This window comes from Macaca thibetana, chromosome 13 (genome assembly GCF_024542745.1).
Source record: "Macaca thibetana thibetana isolate TM-01 chromosome 13, ASM2454274v1, whole genome shotgun sequence".
NCBI classification, from domain to species: Eukaryota; Metazoa; Chordata; class Mammalia; order Primates; family Cercopithecidae; genus Macaca; species Macaca thibetana.
In genome coordinates this window covers 38133155-38146434 of record NC_065590.1, presented here as the reverse complement: position 1 = coordinate 38146434, position 13280 = coordinate 38133155, and the positions used below count along the sequence as shown (strand labels likewise).

The following is a 13280-nucleotide window of genomic DNA, read 5'->3' as shown; positions in this document are numbered from 1 at the left end:
AGCTTGTGGGGTTTCTGCTAAGAAATCTGCTGTTAATCTGACAGGTTTTCCCTTATTGGTTACCTGGTGCTTCTGTCTCACAGATCTTAAGATTCTTTCCTTCGTCTTAATTTTGGATAACCCGATGACAATGTGCCTAGGTGAAGATCTTTTTGCAATGAATTTCCCGGGTGTTCTTTGTGCATCTTGTTTTTGGATGTCTAGGACTCTAGCAAGGCCAGGGAAATTTTCCTCAATTATTCCCCCAAATATATTTTCCAAGCTTTTAGAATTCTCTTCTTCTTCAGGAACACTGATTATTCTTAGGTTTGGCCATTTAACATAATCCCAGACTTCTTGGAGGCTTTGTTCATATTTTTTCTTTTTTTTTCCTTTTTTTTTTTCTTTTGGAGACAAAGTCTCACTCTGCCTTCCAGGCTGGAGTGCAGTGGAGTCCGGTCATTGCAGCTTGTTGAGACTGTCTTTGAACAAAGACTATCTACTTCAGAACACCCTTTGGTGCAAAACTTTCATGGTGTTAGTTTCAGATTTATTCCCTTTAACTCTAAGCCACTCAAAATAGTCACAACTATAGACATTCACAAGTGCTATAGTAGAAGAGCTCTCCTCTCCTTTATCTTGCAAAACACAAATAAATGAGCTCCTTCTAGTCTCTTTCTTTCCCTTCCTGAGCAACATTATAACATTTCCCTAAATCCATTAGGCGGGGCACTGCTAAGTAGATACCCATGCCAGGGAGGATAAAGTGAGAGTAGGAATCATTGTTGCCCAGTGCATTAGTCCATTCTTGCATTACTATAGAGAAATACCTAACGCAGGGTAATTTATTAAGAAAAGAAGTTTAGTTGACTCAGAGTTCTGCAGACTTTACAAGCATGTGCTAGCCTCTGCTCAGCTTCTGGGGAGGCCCCAGGAACATGGCAGGAGGTGCAGCAGGGGCAGGCACATCACATGGCCAAGCAGGCGTAATGCAAAGAGAGGTGTCACACTATCACAAGGACATAACCAAGCTATGAAGAATTGGCCCCCATGGCCCAAACACCTGCCATCAGGCTCCACTTCCAACACTGGTGATTACAATTCATCATGAAATTTAGAGGGGGCAACTATCACCCAAGGAAGAGTGTCAGGATCTAAGCAGGCAAGGAGGGTGTCCATATGGTAAGGAGAGGGCCATAGCCAGGGTGGGCAAGCAGAGCCTGAGTGTGGTAAGGAGGGCATCCATGCAGTGGAAGGGGTGCTGCTGGCCATGGGAAATTGGTGGCATGCAGGATGACGGAGCAAAGAAATAAATATATGAAGGATAACAGGAGCCAGGTTTCTTACTGTCAGAGAAGGGAGTTACAAATATGGAAAATGAGAAACTAAAATGAACCCTAGTATTAAATTTAAATTGAATGGACTGAGCACAGTGGTTCACACCTATAATCCCAGCACTTTGTGAGGGCAAGGCAGGAGGATCACTTGAGCCTAGGAGTTTGAGACCAGCCTGGGCAACATAGTGAGACCCTACCTTGGTAAATAAAAAAGAAAAAAGAAATAAGTAAATTGAAGATACTGGTGTGAGCTGAGGTTTTCATTAGATAGATAGACATGGCATATATATATATATGTGTATATATATATATATATATAAAATAAATTGATAATTTACCAATATGTAAATATATTATGTAGCATGTTTCCATCTATGTCATTATATTTCTACATATATTGGTGTATATGTATATGCATACACATATTCCCTAGCTCTGTCCACTGAAAAGGCCTAGGGCAGACCTACTCCAATAGCAATGAGCATATATTGAGCTCAGATCCTGGCTTCTTAGTACTATTCTCTTATAAAAGGAATCATTGCTACTTGAAGAAATGGCTGATTGCAGGATCAGGGCAGGAAAATTATAAGTTGAGCCTGGAATATCTTGTGCCCAGCAGTAGGAAGTACTCAGTGCATAGTAAGAGCATATCTATAGGACATAGAAGTCAGTGTGAGGCAATCCTCTTGGCAAATCAGGAACAATCTGAGCATCAAAATGAAAAACAATCGTAATGGATTACAACCCACTGAATTGAATAGGATGCCACGTCCATGCTGATGTAAATAAAATAAATGAATAAATTGAACATTTGGTGAGAAATGGAATATATACATAGTTCCCAAGTATCTCTCAACAAAATTCTTAGTAAGTACAAAGGGAAAAGAGTAGCTACAGTGGAAAAGCTTGGCAGAAGCCACCCTAGTCAAGTGATCCGAGTGGGCAGAAACAGTGTTAGAACAAAACAAAATCATGTGCCACCTGATGGGAGGCAACAAGAAGAACACAGCAACACTTTAGTGCTATTTCTGACAAGGATGAATCCAACCTGAATGACAGCTGGAATCCAACCATAAGGATGCATCAACTGAACTGTAAACTCAGGGACATTCCACTAAATAACTAGTGTGTAATCTTCAAACGTGCTAAGATCATTAAAATGAAGGAAAGATTGAGGAAGTGTTGCAAACTGGAAGGGACTAAAGAAGCATGACAACCAAATAACTCATGATTCTGAACTGGCTCCTTTTTCTATAAAGGACATTAATGGGATAGTTGGCAAAACTTGATCAGGGGCTTAAAGATTATATGGTAACAATGTACCAATGTCCATTTCCTGATTTTGCTGGCTGTTTTGTGGTTATCTAGAAAAATGTCCTGGTTTATAGAAAATACAAAAAAGGATTCAGGAGGAAGAGGAGGCAGACCAAGATGGCTGAATAGAACCATCCAGCAGTCATGCCTCCCTTAGGAACATCAAATTGAACGACTGTTTACACAAGAAAGCACATTCAATAGGAACCAAAAAAAAAAAAAAAATGAGGTAAGTAATCACAGTACCTGGTTTTAACATAATATCAAGGAAAGACACATTGAAGATGTGTCTTTCTTCATTCATTGCCTACACCACCCTTGTCCCAATCCCAGGCAGTGCAGTGCAGGCAGAATCTGTGTGCTTGGGGGAAGGACAGCAAGGTGATTGCAGGACTTTGCATTGAAACTCCATGTTGCCCTGTCATGAAGAAATACAACACTGGGCAGAAGTCCACCAGTGCCCAAGGAGGAAGCATTTAGACCAGCACTGGGCCAGAGGGAAATCCTCTGCCCCAGAAGGAGGAAACCAAGTCTTAACTAGCTTCACCACCAACTGACTAAAGTGGCCTGGGGCCCCAAATAAATTTAAGTGACAGTCATGCCAAAAGAACTGAAGTTCTTGGGCAAGCCCTGGTGCTTCACTATTCTTAGAGGCTGTGGGTTTGGGGTGCAACCCTGTGTGATACCAGCTGCAGTGACCAGGGAAGTTCCTGCATCATCCCTCCCCTAACTTCAGGCATTGCAGGATGGAGAGAGACTCCTCCTGCTTAGGGGAAGGAGAGGGAAGATTACAGAGGACTTTGTTTTGTAACTGGGTAGCAGCTCAGCCACAGTAAAGTGCTGGGTGGAATCCTGAAGGCTTCTACTCCAGGCCTTTGCTCCCAGAGCATTTCTAGGCTCACCTCAGGCCAGAAGGGAATCTGTTGTCCAGGTGGGATGGACTGAGGTCCAACATGATTCACTACTTGCTGACTAAAATTGCCTTGGATCTTGAATAAATATCAGCAACAGCCAGGCAGTAGCAGGTATGGGCCTTGGATGAGCCTCAGTACTGTGCTGTTCTAGGAGGACGTGGGCTTCAGGCACAACCCAGAGTGGTGCTAACTACGGTAGCAACAGAAGTGCCTGTGTCACCCTTCCCTAAACTCCAAGCAGTTCAGCATAGAGAGACTCCTTCTTGGGGCAAAGAGAGGGAAGAGGGTGATGGACTTTGCCTGGGAACCCAGAGAATTTTCTATCTTCCCCACGTTCACCAAGGCCGTGCATCTGTGAGTCTGCAAGAGCTGCAGAATACCTGGGCTTAGGGTGTCCTCTAGTGCTGAAATGACTGAAATGCTTAAGTGATCACAGGCTTAGGTAAAAACACTCAATCCCCTTTGAATTCTTGGAAAGCCTTCTCACAAAGAATGAATACAAACAAGGCCAGCCTGCAAAGACTGGAATAAACACCTAACTCTTCAATGCTCAGACATTGATGAATGTCCACAAGCATCAGGAACATCCAAGAAAATGTGACATCATCAAACAAACTAAACAAGGCACCAGTTATTAATCCTGGAGTGATAGATATGTAACCTCTCAGACAGTGAATTCAAAATGGAGGTCTTGACGAAGCTCAATTAGCTTCAAGATAACAGAGAAAAAACTCAGAATTCTATCAGAGAAATTTAACAAGGAGATTGAAATAATTTTAAAAATCAAACAGAAATCCAGGAGCTAAAAAATTCAATTGACAAACTGCAAAGTGCATCAGAGTGTCTCAACAGCAGAACTGATCAAGCAGAAGAAATAATGGTGAGCTTGAAGACAGGCTATTTGAAAATATGCACTCAGAGAAAAAAAATGAATTAAAATACACCTACGAGATCTACAAAATAGTCTCAAAATGGCAAATGAAGAGTTGTTGGCCTCAAAGAGGATGTAGGCAGAATATAAGATGTAAGAGATAAAGGCAGAAAGTTTTTCAACGAAATAGTAACAGAGAAGTTTCCAAACCCAGAGAAAGACATGAATATCCAGGCACAGGAAGGTCAAAGAACACCAAGAAGATTCCATTCAAATAAGACTAAATCAAGGCATATGAAAATCAAATTCTCAAAGGTCAATGACAAGGAAAGGATCCTAAAAGCGGCAAGATAAAAGAAGCAAAAAGCAAAACCCAACTATATGCTAAACAAAGTCACTTTACCAATGAAGACACACATAACCTGAAAATAAACATATGGAAAAAAAAATTCTATGCAAACGAAACCTGCCCCCCACCCCTGCAAAAAAAAGAAAAGAAAAATAGCAGAAGTAACTATGGTTATCTCAGATAAAACAGATTTTAAGATGACTATGGTAATCTCAGTTAAAACAGATTTTAAGAAAAAACTGTGAAAGAAAGCTATTAAATAATGATAAAGGATCAATTCAGCAAGAAGATATAACAACTGTAAACATATAGGCACACAGATAGAGAAACCAAATATTATTAGAGCTAAAGAGAGAGATAGACCCCAATACAATAATGGTTAGGGACTTCAACACCCCGCTTTCAGCATTGGAGAGATCATCTAGACACAAAATCAACAAAGAAATATTGGACTTAATCTGTACTATAAACCAAATGCTCCTAACAAACATTTATATAACATTTAGTTCAACAAAATACACATTCTTCTCCTCAGGACATGGAACAGTCTCAAAAATAGATCATATGTTAAGCCACAATACGAGTCTCAAAATTTTTTTAAAAAAGTGAAATCATATCAAGTATCCTTTCTAACCACAAAGAAATAAAACTAGTAATCAGTAACAACAGGAATCTTGGAAACTATACTAATATGAAAATTAAACAACATGCTCCTGAATGATCAATGGGTCAATGAAGAAATTAGGAAGGAAATTTTAGAATTTCTTAAAACAATGAAAGTGGAAATAAAACATCCCCAAATCTATGGGATACAGCAAAAGCAATACTAAGAGAGAAGTTTATAGTATGTATATCAAAAAAGTAGATAATAAGTACCTATATCAAAACAGGAGAAAGTTTAAATAAACAACCTAATGACAAATCTCAAGGAACTAGAAAAGCAAGAACATACCAAACCCAAAGTTAGTAAGAGGAAAGAAATGATAAAGATCAGGGCAGAAATAAGTAAAATTGAGACTAAAAAATCAATACAGAAGATCAATGAAATAAAAAGTTGGTATTTTGAAAAACATAAACAAAATTGACAAACTTTTAGTAAACAAAGAAAAAAGAGAGAAGATCTAAATAAATAAAATCAGAAATGTTAAAAAAGGAGACAACAACTGAGACCATAGAAATACAAAGAATCATTAGAGACTATTATGAACAACTGTATACCAAGGAACTGGAAAACCTAGAAGAAATGCGTAAATTCCTAGACACATAAAACCTAACAATATTGAGCCATGAAGAAATACAAACTGAAAAAAACAATACTTTAAGTTCTAGGGTACATGTGCATAACGTGCAGGTTTGTTACATATGTATACTTGTGCCTTGTTGGTGTGCTGCACCCATCAACTCGTCATTTACATCAGGTATAACTCCCAATGCAATCCCTCCCCCCTCCCCCCCTCCCCCCTCCCCCCTCCCCATGATAGGCCCCGGTGTGTGATGTTCCCCTTCCTGAGTCCGAGTGATCTCATTGTTCAGTTCCCACCTATGAGTGAGAACATGCGGTGTTTGGTTTTCTGTTCTTGTGATAGTTTGCTAAGAATGATGGTTTCCAGCTGCATCCATGTCCCTACAAAGGACGCAAACTCATCCTTTTTGATGGCTGCATAGTATTCCATGGTGTATATGTGCCACATTTTCTTAATCCAATCTGTCACTGATGGACATTTGGGTTGATTCCAAGTCTTTGCTATTGTGAATAGTGCCGCAATAAACATACGTGTGCATGTGTCTTTATAGCAGCATAATTTATAATCCTTTGGGTATATACCCAGTAATGGGATGGCTGGGTCATATGGTACATCTAGTTCTAGATCCTTGAGGAATCGCCATAGTGTTTTCCATAATGGTTGAACTAGTTTACAATCCCACCAACAGTGTAAAAGTGTTCCTATTTCTCCACATCCTCTCCAGCACCTGTTGTTTCCTGACTTTTTAATGATCGCCATTCTAACTGGTGTGAGATGGTATCTCATTGTGGTTTTGATTTGCATTTCTCTGATGGCCAATGATGATGAGCAAAAAAAAAAAAAAAAAAAAAAAAAAAAAAAAAACAATAACAAGTAAAGAGCTAGAAACAGTAATAAAAAGTCTCCCATCAAAGAAAAACCTGGGACCGGATGGATTCACTGCTGAATTCTACCAAATATTTAAAGAACTAATAACAAACCTACTCAAACAATTCCCAAAAAACCAAGGAGGGGAGAATACTTCCAAATTCAGTCTGTGAGGCCAGCATTACCCTGATACCAAAACCACACAAAGATACAACAACAAAAAAAAGAAAACTATATGTCAATATCTCTGATGAACATAGATATAAAAATCCTCAATAAAATAGTAGGAAATCAAATTCAATGTCAATATCTCTGATAAACATAGATGTAAAAATCTTCAATAAAATACTAGGGAATCAAATTCAACAGCACAATAAAAAGTTGGAATGTAAAGATGGTTCAACATGTGCAAATCAGTAAACATGATATATTATATTAACAGAATGAAGGACAAAAACTACATGATCATTTTAATAGATGTCAAGATGGCATTTAATAAAATTCAGCATCCCTTCATGATAAAAATCATCTCAAGAAACTGGGTATAAAATAACATACCTCAACATTATAAAGGCCATATACAAGAAACCCACAGCTAGTGTCATACTTAATGGAGAAAACTGAAATATTTTCCTTTAAGATCTAGACAAGACAAGGATGCCCACTTTTACCACTTTTCTTGAACATAGTATGGAGAGCCCTAGTCAGAGCAATTAAACAAGAAAACGAAATAAAGGGTATCCAAATTAGGAAAGAAGAAGTCAAATTGTTCTTGTTTGCACATGATATAATCTTACATTTAGAAAAACCTGAAGACTCAGCTAAAAAATCCATTAGAACTGATAAACAAATTCAGTAAAGCTGCAGGATACAAAAACAACAGACAAAACATCAATAGCATTTATATATGCCAACAGCAAACAATTTGAAAAAGAAACCAAGAAAGCAATCCTATTAACAATAGCTGCCAAAAAAACAACAAACCTAGAAATAAACTTAACCAAAGCAGTGAAAGATCTCTACAACAAAAACTGTAAAACATTGATGAAAGTTATTAAAAAGGACACACAAAAACAGAAAGATAGCCCCCATGTTCATGGATTAGAAAAATCCATATTGTTAAAATGTCCATACTACCAAAAGTGATCTGCAGATTCAACACAATCCCTATCAAAATGCCAATGACATTCTTTATGGAAATAGAAAAAAAATCCTAAAATTTGTATGGAACTACAAAAGACCCTGAGTAGACAAAGTAATCCTGAGCAAAAAGAACAAAGCTGGAGGCATCACATTACCTGACTTCAAATTATGCTACAAAGCTACAGTAACAAAACCAGCATGGTACTGGCATAAAACCAGACAATAGACCAACTGAACAGAACAGAGAATCCAGAAATAATCTACACATTTACAAACAAACTAACAAGTTTGTTTTTGATGAAGGCACCAAGAACATACATTGGGGAAAGGAGAGTCTCTTCTGCAATAGTATTGGGAAAATTGGATATCAATGTCCAGAAGAATGAAACTAGATTCTTACCTCTTACTATGTATGAAAGTCAAACCAAAATGGATTAAATACTTAAATGTAAGACCTGAAACTATGAAACTACTAGAAGGAAACATCGGGGAAATACTTCAGGACATTGATCTGGGCAACGATTTTTTGAGTAAGATCTCAAAAGCACAGGCAACTAAAGCAAAAAGTGGACAAATGGGATCACAACAAGCTAAAAAGTTTCTGTACAGCAAAAGAAACAATCAACAAAGAAGCAGCCTACAGAATGGAAGAAAATATTTGCAAACTATTTAACTGACAAGGGATTAATAACCAGATATACAAGAAACCCAAACAACTCCATAGCAAAAAATAAAATAATCTGATTAAAAACAGGCAAAATATCTGAATAGACATTTCTTAAAAGAGGACTTACAAATGGCCAACGGGTATATGAAAAAATGCTTAACATCACTAATCATCAGAAAAATACAAATCAAAACCACGTGAGATATAATCTCACTCCAGTTAAAATGTCTTTTATAAAAAATAAATAAATAAAGATTCTGACAAGGATGCCAAGAAATGGTAATACTTATACACTGTTGGTGGGAATGTAAATTAATACAGTATAGAAACAGTATGGCTGTTCCTCAAGAAACTAAAATGAGAGCTCCCATATGATCCAACAGTCCCACTGTTGGGTACATATTGAAAAGAAATGAAATCAGTATACTGAAGAGATATCTGCACTCCCATGTTTATTGTAGCACTATTCACAATAGTCAAGGTATGGAGTTAATCTAAGGGTGCATCAGTGGATGAATGGATCAAGAAAATGTAGCACATATACCCAATGGAATATTATTCCACCATAAAAAGGAATGAAATCCTGTTATTTGTAACAAAATGAATGGAACAGGAGGACATCATGTTAGTAAAATAAGCCAGACATAGACAGAAATATCACATGTTCTCACTCATAGTTAGGATCTAAAAAAAAAAATTGATCTTGTGGAAGTAGGGAGTAGAATGATGGTTACCAGAGGCTGGGAAGGGTAGTGGACAGGTGAAGATAAAAAGGGGTCCAGTAATAGAACAAAAATGCAGTCAAATAGTAGAAATAAGATCTAGTGTTCAATAGCATATTAAGGTACAGTTAACAATAATTTATTGTATATTTTGAAATAACTAGAGGAATGGATTTGGAATGTTCCCAATATAGAGAAATAATAAATTCTTGAGGTAATGGATATCCCAGTTACCCTGATTCAAACATTACACATTGCATATATGTGTCAAAATATCACATCTTCCTCATAAATATATACAAATATTATGTATTCATAAAAATTAAAAATATTCAGGAATAATGGATGTCAAGATGCCAATTTATACTCAAATGAGTAAGGAAAATAAAGCTCTTCTACTTGCAACTTTTGTATAACTTTGTAACTGTGTCAAAATAAAAATAAATGATACATAATTGTTATGGAACTGGTGCCCATTTGTTTACAAAATGTACAATATATTCTACTTTATGTATTATTTTTTCTAATACATTGTTCCTAGCAAATGAGACCATTAAAAAGGAATGTTATTATTATTATTTTTTAAGAGTGTCTTGCTCTGTCGCCCGGCTGGAGTGCAGTGGTGTAATCTTGGCTCACTGCAACCTCTGCCTGCCACATTCAAGTGATTCTCACGCCTCAGCCTCCCGAGTGGCTGCACCACCACGTCCAGATAATTTTTGTATTTTTAGTAGAGACAGGGCTTCACCATGCTGGCCAGGCTGGTCTCAAATTCCTGGTCTCAAGCAATTAGACCACCTCAGCCTCCCAAAGTTCTGGGATTACAGGCGTGAGCCACTGCACCCAGCCAGAATGTTACTTTATTTGATCAAAATTGCATTTTTACTTTGAACAATAAAAGCCTCTACTTAGTGATTATTCCAGCACTTATCTTTCTTAACTAAGTAATGAGAAGTAATGACATTAAATTTACCAGCAGGCTGTTTAGTTTCTGAAATTAAATACCCTAACAGAAGCTAACTACCTCTGCTGCTCAGTTTTTGATTTAATTCAGTGAGCAAATTGGAGTAGACTTCTTGGTCAGGTGACATCATTGATATGAGAACAAGTTGGGACTGTTACTGGCCCCCCGAGAATGTTTTTCTCTATGGCAGTTGACGTTGAAAACCTGCGGGGTGCGTGTGCGTGTGTGTGTGTGCAGAGTGGTTGTAGAGGAGAAAGGGGTGGTATGGGGGCCCAGCAAAGGCAGGCATTTACTAATGCATTCTAGCTTTCACCTTCTCAAAAAAAAATTTTTTTTGAATGAGATCTGAATTCCCAAATGCAAGATACAGAGCAGCTGTCAAACTTAAGTTCTGAGTTTTCTAATGTAATATTTTAATTTCATAATACTAACTTTGATTTTAAATAAAATCTAATATTTTAATTTCATAATACTAACTTTAACTCTAATTCCATAATTCTAACAACTGTTAGAATGACTCCCTATTGAATCAGAATTTGAGTAAGCTGCAAAATTTATGAGTCTAAGTTTCCTCACACTTAAACTAATAACCATAGTAATGAGAATTAAATGAGATGACAAAAGAAGCTAGCATGGGGTTAGATTCATAGGAAACAGTCAATAAATTGTGACTCATGATTATTTGGTTTGAAAGGAGGCACAGAAACAATAGCTATGTGGCCTTCAATAAACTACATAGCCTCTCTGATTCTCTTTTTTAATGCACAACTCATATTTAATATTCTATCCAAGGTCATTTTCCTCTCCTGATGGAGGAGGCTAACCTGATGGCCTTAGTAGCTTGGGGTTGAGGGTGCGACGGAATGGTCTATCTCATCATCGCCTTCCCCTCTGTTGTCCTGGGATAGCTGCTCATAAGGAGGGCGGTATTAGACATGAGGGAGGCAGGTGACTCAGATGTATGCCTTAAGTGAATAGACCTGGAAAACAGGGTATGGACCAGACACTGAATCAAGCCAGACAGAGGCAAAGGGAGTATTTGAGATGAAAGGTGTCAAGTACGTAGTGCGCAGGGCCTTGGAGTGATTCCTACACTAAGAAAGTAGCTGTGGAAACTTTACCCATCCCAATCCCAGCTCCTGCAGGTGGGGCTGGCAGGGGACTTAGAGAAGCAACCATGGTGCTTCTCAAGCAACCAGACATCATGGGTGGCTGCTGAGGGGAGGCCCAGAGCTTTCCCCAGCTGAAGTAGGCTTTGATAAACTCTGGAGTGCTTCTAAGGAGCAGGTAATTGTACCTCTGGAGGTCCAGGACCTCTTCAGTCATACACCTAAGTCCCTATTTTGGATCACTGAGGTGGTTTCCTGAGGGATGGTGTGGAGAATCGGATGAGGGGTGACCTCTGAGCTTCAGCGCATCACAAGCAGCGGCCTTCTAACCTCAGATCTGAGGTCTTCTTCCTCAAGGCACAATTTATGCAGAGCTGCTTACTGAAGGGGGGGAATAAACATCCCCCCAGCTATTCCACACCACCATACTGGTATAGGTGAATCCAGGCTCTGTGTGTTTAAAAGGAGAAGAATTCACAAAAGACAAAAGAGTGTGTACATGTATGTAGAATGGGTGAAGGAAGCTTGTCCCCTGCTCATGCGTGAGCACGTGTGTGTGTGTGTATGCAAACCTCTGATCTGTGAGCAGCCACTTCTCCCTCCCCTCTGAAGGCCTCCCTGAGTCACAGCCCTTCCTTCCCAAAGAATTGCCCCTATTTGCCTTATAAGGCAACACTGAGGCTTCTAATTTCTCTTCTTCAAGCTATCAGAAGTAAAATAGCAGGTGCCAAGAGGCGTGGCCCAGGGTCACATTGCCACAGTGACTCAGCAACAGTCATTTTGGAAAGCAAGCCCCAGTGTGGCTGCTCATTCTTCAGCAGGCTTTCCGAGATAGGCACCAGAGAGGCTGCCCTGTGCTGCCTGCCGCTGCCGGGAGCTGCCTGGTGATTGTCCCCAACTTGCTTGCCTGCTCTGACCGTGCCCTGGAGTCAACAGACAATAATTCCCAGCCCCTTGGAGAAATTTCAGGAGGCTCCTTGTGGGTGTCCCAGTAGGAGCCAGGAGTGGTGCGGTGGGCATGCCCTTGACATCTCTTCCATCGACCCACTAAAATGTTCCCAGAAGGCCCAGCCTGCTTCTGAAGGCCCATCAGCTAGCTCAACCCCAGGCATCTCATTCCGGAAACAATAACCTTGTTTGTCCCCATTTTCCCACCTCTGACTAATGAAAATTTTTACCCTAGTGAAGGGGATGGGCTGGAGGGGAAAACTGGGGTCCTGGATACCAGTCAGAGGTGAGATGGAGATGATATTGTGAGGAGAGGAAAGATAGATGTGAGATATACCATGAAGGACAATGGCCCGGCTTGGTGACTACCTACACAGAGCTGAGAGGCACGTGGAGGCTAAGGCCAGGATTCTGAACATGGGGATGATGGTCTTGCACCCATTTTCCAGCCATTGCTTTAGATTTCATTTCCACTTGTTTTTTATTCTTTTTGGATAGTGTAGAAAAGAGTAACCTTGATACAAGAGGACATGGGCTCTGTGTCCTCCTTGTAGACAGATTGTCTCTCTTCTGAGGGCTTTACTTTGTCATCTATAAAAGAAAGAGGCTGGGCACAGTGGCTCATTCCTATAATCCCAACACTCTGGGAGGCTGAGACGGGTGGATCACTTGAGGTCAGGATTTCGAGACCAGCCTGGCCAATATGGTAAAACCCCATCTCTATCAAAAACTACAAAAATTAGCCAGGCATGGTAGTGCACCCCTGTAATCCCAGCTACTCGGGAGGCTGAGGTGGGAGAATTGCTTGAACCCAGAAGGCAGAGGTTGCAGTGAGCCAAGATTGCACCACTG

At 39.4% G+C, this 13280-nt stretch overlaps 1 protein-coding gene across 3 annotated transcripts in view; it reads right to left on the bottom strand.

The window, feature by feature from the left end:
* CNRIP1 (cannabinoid receptor interacting protein 1) overlaps positions 1–13280 on the bottom strand; it is a 1091934-nt gene that overhangs the window by 562810 nt on the left and 515844 nt on the right. The window contains exon 1 of one of the 3 annotated variants that reach the window (XM_050754549.1): positions 12583–12586. The exons of the other annotated variants lie outside the window; for them this stretch is intronic. The gene's annotated coding sequence lies outside the window, so the exon portion shown is untranslated. Of the gene's footprint in view, positions 1–12582; positions 12587–13280 lie in introns of those variants that run through there. 3 annotated transcript variants of the gene reach the window in all.